Source organism: Schistocerca piceifrons, chromosome 6 (genome assembly GCF_021461385.2).
Source record: "Schistocerca piceifrons isolate TAMUIC-IGC-003096 chromosome 6, iqSchPice1.1, whole genome shotgun sequence".
Taxonomy (NCBI): domain Eukaryota; kingdom Metazoa; phylum Arthropoda; class Insecta; order Orthoptera; family Acrididae; genus Schistocerca; species Schistocerca piceifrons.
In genome coordinates this window covers 388,282,845-388,291,749 of record NC_060143.1, presented here as the reverse complement: position 1 = coordinate 388,291,749, position 8,905 = coordinate 388,282,845, and positions in this window count along the sequence as shown.

Genomic DNA, 8,905 nt, shown 5'->3' with positions numbered 1-8,905 from the left:
ACACTCGAATCCTGCAGTCAGTTCTTGCCAATTGAAACTGGGGCTCATATAACCAGCCAAGGTTTTCCAGTTGTCTGTAGCCCAACAGATATGGCCACGAGACCAGGAGAGCCACTGCAGGTGACATCGTGCTGTTATGTCAGTCATCTGCTGCCATAGCCCATTAATGCAAAATTTCATAACAATGTCCTAACAGATACGTTCGTTGTACGCCTCCCCCCCCCCCCCTCCACATCAAACTGATTTCTGCGGTTATCTAGTGTTGCTTGTCTGTTAGCACTGATAATTCAAGAAAAATTCCATTGCCCTTGTTCATTACGTGAAGGTCGTTGGCTACTGTGTCGTCTGTGGTGAGATGTAAGGCGTGAAATGTGGTATTCTAGCCACACTCTTGACACTGTGGATCTCAGAATATTGAATTCCCTAAAGGTTTCCAAAATGAAATGTCCCATGTGTCTTCCTCCAACTACTATTTTGCTATCAGAGCCTGTTACTTCCTGTCATGTTGGAAACCTTTTCACATGAATCACCTGAGTACAAATAACACCTCCTTCAGTGCGTAGTCCTTTTATACCTTGTGCACACAATACTACTTCCATCTGTAATGTGCACATATATATCCCATGACTTGTGTTACCTCAGCGTGTGTGACTTGCGCAGCAGTCATTGATAAACCACAAACTTTCAAGGGGTGATGGCACCCAGAGGCGCAGAGCGTTGGTGCAAAGTAATGAAAGATGAAATGACCTCATTGGCAATAAATAATTCCTGGGAGTTAGTAGATCTGCCTACATATGGATTTAGAAATATAAATGTTAACCAGATGGTAATATAAAGAGGTATAGAGCTAAATTATGTGCAATAGGATATTCCCACAAATTTGAACTTTATTATGGAGAAACTTTTATCGCCTTTTCTAAGGTATGAACCAATTCATATTCTTTTAGGTTTGGCTGGAGCATGTGATTGGACCCAATTGCCTTTCACTGTTGCTATTTTCAGGACATTTTCATGTAACACCCTTACTGTTATGACAATGCAACCACAGAGGAAACCCTTTGTGGAGTGAAGCAGTCGCCTTGATGCTGGCTTCCAAATTTTTTTCAGTTTACAAAGCTTTTTTTATTTCAAACAGCTTTATTCAAACAATTGTCTGTTTTGTGCCCAAGTTGATTGCCAAGAAGTGTTTGTAATTAGTTTGTTGGAGGTGTTGATACTCACCAACCATCACAATTGGTTAGGGACCTGTTATCCAAACATCTCGCAGGCAAAATATGTTGCTCAGCCTGCATTTCAGCATACAATGCTGCAGCTGCAGTAATGTAGCTGCACACATTCTTATAGGTGCTCGGTGTCAACATGGAACAACCATCTCTACTCTGAGAACAGCTAGAGTGCACTGCAATTGTTAAAAAAACAATGAACATTAGAAAAGAACTATACACATAGATATAAAGTTTAAATACTCCATGGAGAGTAAATGATGGTTCTATTTTAATATGTTAAGTCAGAACAATGGTTGGCAGACATGTTTACAATAGCTCTCACAAAAGAAAAGTTTTGAACTAATTGTAGATCATTATTAATTGTGTCTTTAAAACAAGACAACAAGATATTGTGATGTCTGTAGATGGTTGGAGAATATCTCATTAGTGCACCTGACTTTTTTTGTATCTTCCCACTTCCCACTGAAAGGTGATCTTTTATTCCTTTGAGACCTTTTTGACTTACTACCATTGTTAATGCAATCTGTTTTGTCTCTTGCATTTTAAGTGGATTCCTCTTTATTCAAGTAATAACACTAATTCATCTCAGACCGGAATAACTTGATCACAATTTGGTATAGATATATTAAATGTTACACGATTCTTACTTCTGTAGAGGAAATATGGAGAAAGGAGGAGTTGGCACATGTTCAGAGCAGCACTTTGAAGCTTGTGCAACAGAAGTAGTATTTCATAATAAGTCCTTTATAATAATAAGTATTTACAAAGAACCGTCAGGAAACTTTAACCTCTTCATAAAATAATCTGGAAGCGCTTTTGCCCCATCTCACATTAAAAAGTAAGGTCATAGTTGTTGCTGGTAATTTTAATATGCATTTATTGAAAAACCCTGTCAGTGAACAATTATTGCAATCAGTAACACCGGCATTCAATTTGACTCCTGCTGTGAACTTCGCAACTACACTTTGTAAATGCTCTGAGACTGCTATTGATAGTATCTTTGTAGATGAATCCAGGGAAAAAAGTCGTATCACAAAACCAGTAGTAAATGGACTATCTGATCATGATATGAAGCATCTTCTGTTAAATGTTGTAACTTGTCAGGACAAAAAATATGTTAAATCTGAGTACAGAAGGGTAATAAATCAGTCAAAAATTGAGAATTATATGAGATTCCTCACAGACATGAATTAGATAGACGTTTACAATACTTCTGACTCAAATGGAAAATACAAAGCATTCATTAATAAAGTTACATCCTCTTTTGAATATTGTTCTCCCCTCAGGTAACTCAAATCAAACAGAAGTCTAAAAATAAACCATGGATTACACAAAGAATAAAGATATCATGTGGGACAAAAAGGAGACTGTATCTTCTATGTAGGAACTGCTCTGACGTTAGCATTGTAATGCATTACAAAGAATACCGCAAAATATTGAAGCAAGTAATCCAGAAATCTAAGCAACTTTATTATAAAAAAGATAATTACATCAGGGAACAAAAGAAACTATATGGGATATATCGACGACATAGATGGGGCCAAAAAGGAAGAGGAACAGATAGCTCTAAAAATAAAGGAGACATTGGTAACAAGTGCCAAGTGCAAGTAGCGTTGCAAACCTCTTAAACAAGTACTTTGTTTCTGTTACTGACAGCTTAGGTTTATCAGGTTCAGTGAACAGTGCAGTGGAGTATCTGAGAGCAGTCCTAACAAATAACTTCAGTAAAATGGAAATGACACTCACGTCTCCTACAAAGTAGCATCCATCATAAAATCGTTAAAATCAAAGTATTGTTGTGGATACGGCAACATATCGATGAAGTTAATCAAAGCATGCTCATGTGAGTTGGGTTCTCTCTTAAGTTACTTGTGTAATCAATCTCTTATCAGTGGAACATTTCCATATTGGCTAAAATATGCTAAAGTTAAGCCTCTTTACAAGAGGAGGAATAAAGAGATACCATCAAACTGTATACCAATTAGACTTTTGCCAGCTTTTTCAAAAATATTTTAAAAGGTTGTGTTCAAGCATCTCCTTAAGCATCTGGCTACAAGTAACGTATTAATGAAGCCACAGTTTGGGTTCCTTAAGCGTTCTGATATAGAGAAGGCTTTTTACACGTACAGTGAGAATGTACATAATTCATTAGATAAGAAATCGAAGGTTACTGGCATTTTCTGTGACCTGCCAAAAGCTTTTAACTGTGTCGATCACAGCATTCTCTTAAGTAAATTAGACTATAATGGTGTCACTGGCAGTGCCACAAAATGATTCGACTCTTACCTAACAGGAAACAAAGGGTGTTGTTGCAAAATATCTGAGAGTAGGCAATCAATCTTCATCTGATTGGAAATTAATTACATGTGGTGTTCCTGAAGCTTCCATCTTGGCTTCATTAATGACCTCACATCTGTTACACTGCCAGATGCTAAGTTTGTTTTGTTTGCAAATGATATAAACACTGCAATAAGTAGTAAGTCAAGTACCACTTTAGAAATGGCTGCTAATCAAATTTTTACTAACATTAACAAATGGTTTAAGGCTAATGCATTGTCATTAAACTTTGGAAAGACCCACTATATACAGTTCAGAATATGCAAAAGATTTCCTTCCGGCATGTGTATGACATATGAAGACATGCAAATCGAAGATGTTGACAATGTTAAATGTTGGATAACAATTTGATAATAAATTCTGTTGGGAAGAGTATACCAACAATTGTGCCTAAACAAGTCTGTGTGTGCACTGAGAATGATGTCAGATACAGGAGATATAAATAAAAAAAACTTGCATACTTTGCTTGCTTTAAAACTATTATGTCAGATGGAATCATATTCTGTGATAAGTGGTCAAAGTGAGCAAACGTTTTTAGCATGCAAAAGCATGTAATAAGACTCATTTCTGGTGTAAATTCAAGAACATCATGTAGAAACCTCTTCAAGGAACTTTGTATTCTAACCACTGCTTCTCATTATATTTATTCCTCAATGAAATTTGTTATAAGTAATACACCTTTACTTCCAACCAATAGCTCAATACATAGGATCAGTATTAGGAATAAGAACAATCTACATAAAGACCTAAAATCAGTTACTTTGGGCTAAAAAGGGGTCCAATATTAAGGAACACACATTTTCAATAAATTGCCAGCAACCATGAAAAATTTGGTTTCAGGTGAAGCACAATTTGGACAGAGTTTGAAAGACTTTTTAATAGGCAATTCCTTCTACTCTATAGATGAATACCTTAACAGGGACTGTTAGATCATCTTAAGTAAAAATGTCTGTTGAAATTCAATTTTGACAGCACTTGGTCACAATAGTCAAGATTAGGTATTTTGTGTATGATAAATTTGTTAAAAGTGCATAACTATGTTTCACTCTGTGTTCCACACTGCAAACATTAGCAGTTGAAGTTTACTGCAATGTATTCACAATTCTGACAATCCCCTCACAAATGATAAGGGGAGTGAGTATTATATTCAAATACTCTATGTTTTTATGTTATACTTTCTGACTTGTTCCACACCCACGAGAATCATCTCATTTTGCGTCTATGGGACGACAACTAAATCTTATCTAATCCAATATTACTGTCTGTTCAACAATTGCTGCACATCATAAGTCCAAATAGATATTTTGTAGGTTTTTTTCACTTTGGCATATTGGAAAGCTATTTCAGAGAGCTGCTGCAGAATAATTTACCAAAACAGAGATGTACCAATATGATAAAGTGTATTGTAGAACTTAAGTATGGTGGTTGTTACTTATTGTTTCCTTACAACAAAAAACAGCAGCATAAGAGCAGAAAGCCCTTGTGCTTATCTCTTAAAATCTGTAATCCAAGTCCAGTACAGATAGCGAATGCAAGTTATTAAGATGCTTATGGAGGGCATGTAAAAATACAGGATACTTTTCAGTGGGATAAGTTTGTATTAGGGATTTATTTCCATTCAAGGTCTGTTAGGTGCTTATGGGCAAACATTATTCCTCAGCAAAATCATGTAACTGTTGGAGTTGTCGTTTGTTGGGGACAATAAATCTGTTCTGTGTATCTGGATGCTCTCTCTATAGATGTTATACTGTATGGAATGAAATACAGATTGTCTTTTCCAGAGGGTCCACCATTGCTATGAGCGATAAGACTGAGTGCAGTACAACTGATGTTATGCTGAAATCGACTGATTAAAAGCCAATTCACACTATCCATCATGGTACCACCACAGTCTAACATAACAGTCGCGACACTCACTGATGTAAAAGTTGTTGCCGTTTGACAGATGGAGCGACACTAGCGCTCCAAGCGGCAGGTAAGGTGAACGTCAGACGCGTCGTAAGCATAATGTTTGTTTGCATCCATTTCCTACGTAATTTCCGAATTATTCGAGTTATTTTCTTGCATCCAAGAGTTTGTGTAGCATCAGAAGGCATATATGGTTCTAAAAATGATTCTAAAATAAGCGCAAGTATGGACAAAAACCATGAATAGAGTGGCAAGCTACAACACATTCGTGAAGAAACACTTGTGACATTGGACAGAATTGCAGCTTACCACGTTGATATCAAAAGAATATAAATACACAGATTCATATGTAAGAAGCACAGACATGTACCTCTACATGCAAAAGCGATCGACAGCTCGTTTATCGTTCTGTAGGCCTACTGTGTGTGTGTGTGTCATTGTCGCCTGTTGCCACAAGTACGCCCTTCATCTTTATATTATTCTAAGTTGGACAAGCAAGTGCCAAATAGTGGGAGAAATATGCTAAAAACATTATAATGAGCTGATTACATTTGGTGAAAAACCAAATATTTGAATAATTTTCAAACAATCTGTCTGTAGGCACTTTCCTTGTCCCGTAATAGTTTCGTTCGATCTGCACATTCTGACACTTCACACGCTTTGTAAGACACGAGCAGCTGCACTTAAGCTAACCACTTCATCGCCAAAGCAGGTCTGTGTTGATAATTCACACGAATCTGGCACTGATACATGGAGAGTTGAACTGGCTGCTTCTGTGTCATAGGACTGTTTTACAACTTTAGATTGACTGTCGAATCCTTGTGGCAGTTTCCTCTTCATCGTCAGTTGAGGTGGCTTATTTGGAATGTCAAACAGTGTGGGTACTGCATTCCACACGAGTTTGTTATTGTCTGTGTTCATGACCTGATTTTGTTCGAAATGTAGCGGACAAAACCTTATATTATTATACAGGTAAACTGGGTCTTTCTCCATAAGGTCTCCTCGTCTGCTATTAACTAGCCATTTTCTGCTCTTAAAACGAAACATTCATCATTTATACACATATAGTTTGCAAGTGAATCCTGACGCTACAGTTTAGTAACATGATGGTATATACCTCTTAGGATCCTTAGGAAGCCTAAAAAAGACAGCTGTGGTGTCTTCTTCCTGTTGTTGCTGCAATTTATTGCGCTACAAACGCCCCCGATGGTAAAAACCATTGTATAAATCAAAATAAACAATCACTATTCGCTTTCACGATCGTGCCGAACTCACAGTTCAACCTACCGTCCGCTTGGGGTGCTGCTGGCGCTGTAGGCAACAAAATCGAGGCGAAGTGTCGCGACTGTTATATTAGACTGTGGTACCACCATGTCACAGCACCATCACATCAAGGTGTATTCAAACTGTCCATCACATCATGGTATGTCAACTCAGTTCAAGTCATGTGATCTCAACTCACACGGCTGTCCTCAACTGCTTTTTCACAGAAACTGCGATATTTGCAAGATGATTTTCAACTATTTTTACATATGAAATGCACATACACAGTGTGATAGCTTATATATGTGGATATTTGAGTCCACATTTGTAGAAAAATGACGTTTATTGCATTCAAATGGTTTGCAGCTTTCAGGGACAGTTTGTATATTAGAGAAAGAAGACAGAAATGCAAAACAACACGAAAAGAGTGTGGGTCAGAAAAACATGGTAATGTGGTACAGAAAGAGTATTTCATACATTATACTAGGAGCTCGAGGGAGAGGGATCTTCATATTATATTTTAGAAACTCAAATCATCAGTTTTTTACATGTTATATCAAACTGCATCCAGAATTACTGAAATAAACAAAGTGTTACGCTCTGCCATTGAATCCAGTGAAAAATTGGTTTGTTTAAGGTTAAGTTTCGTTGTTAGTTCAGTGGAAATTGTTGCGCAATAGTCATACGTCTCTCAATCCTTTCCCCTCAAGATTGATAGGTTTTCTTTACTTCTGGTATTTGGCTTTTAATACTTCAAGTGCCTTATTTCTACTAGATTTAGCTAGTATACCCACAGGTGCCTGCAAAGCTGTTTCACACAGAATCCAGAGAGCTACGTAACAATAACAAGCCTGCTACAAACACATGTTTAAAGTATTTCATTGTAAAGTATGAAATACCATACCGGTACGAACAAAAATCCATTTTATAAATGTAGTAGAGGGCAAGTAATTTAGTACGCTCACGTCATACAATTCAGACTGCTGTCTCACTGCATCAATTAATGTTTCGTCATTCATTATATATTTTAACGAAAGAAAAAACGAAACGAAACAGTTTTTTAACAAATAATGAACAAAAAACAACTGATATTAACAGCTAAAACCACAACTAAACGAATTACGGGTATCTGAACATGGCTGTATATAGGGTGAAAATGAGCTTGGGGGTCATGTGATCAACAATGGATGGAAGATCTCAGCTGTAAAAATTTTCTTGCCAAGAAATCTTGATGGTACCGTGTCATGACGTCATGGGACGGCCAGTGTGGGTGCCGCCATTTGAAATACATTGCAGTATGTTTTGAGGGGATGGGATGTGATGTGATGGGGCAACCAGTGTGAATCGGCCTTAGATATAGCACAAACGTAAATATTAGTCTACGCTACAGGTTAATCTGTTATCACAATCTTCATTTGGCATTCACATTCATTGGGTTTGCCAACTCACAACTAGGCTATTACCTTTCAACCTAATCTAGACACTGGGCTGTGCTACAGATCTAGATCAATTCATACTGTCCATCATGGCATCGTCACGTCATGACACTGTAACGTCAAGGTTTATTCATACAGACCTTCAGATCATAGCACATCAAGTCAATTCAAGTTACATGGTCTCAATTCGCATTGCTGTTATTTCTATGTGTGAAGTGTACATACACAACGCAATAGCTTATATATGTGGGTGCTGGTGTCTAAAATTTGTACAAAAATGACATTTCCTAGACTCAAATGGTTTACACATTGCAGGGATAGCTTTTATATTAGAGAAGGGAGACAGAAGTGCAAAACAACCAAAGAAAGTGCGTAGGGTGAAAAAATGTCATTACGTACTACAAATTTGGAATGTAATACATTATACAAGGAGCTTGAGAAAGAGGAATGTGCATTTTATGTTTTGGAAAGGGGAAGCGTCAGTTTTTTCATTTGTTACGTCAAATTGCACCCAGAATTACTATAAGAGACACACTGTCAGAAGTGACCATCAAGTCTTGTGAGAAATTGGTTTAAGGTTAAGTTTAGTTCCAGTCCAGTACAAAATTTTGCATGTGTGTAACATATGAAGACATGCAGATCGAAGAGGTTGACAGTATTAAATTTCTTGGATTACAACTTGATAATAAATTCAGTTGGGAAGGGCATACCACAGAACTGCTAAAGCACTTAAAC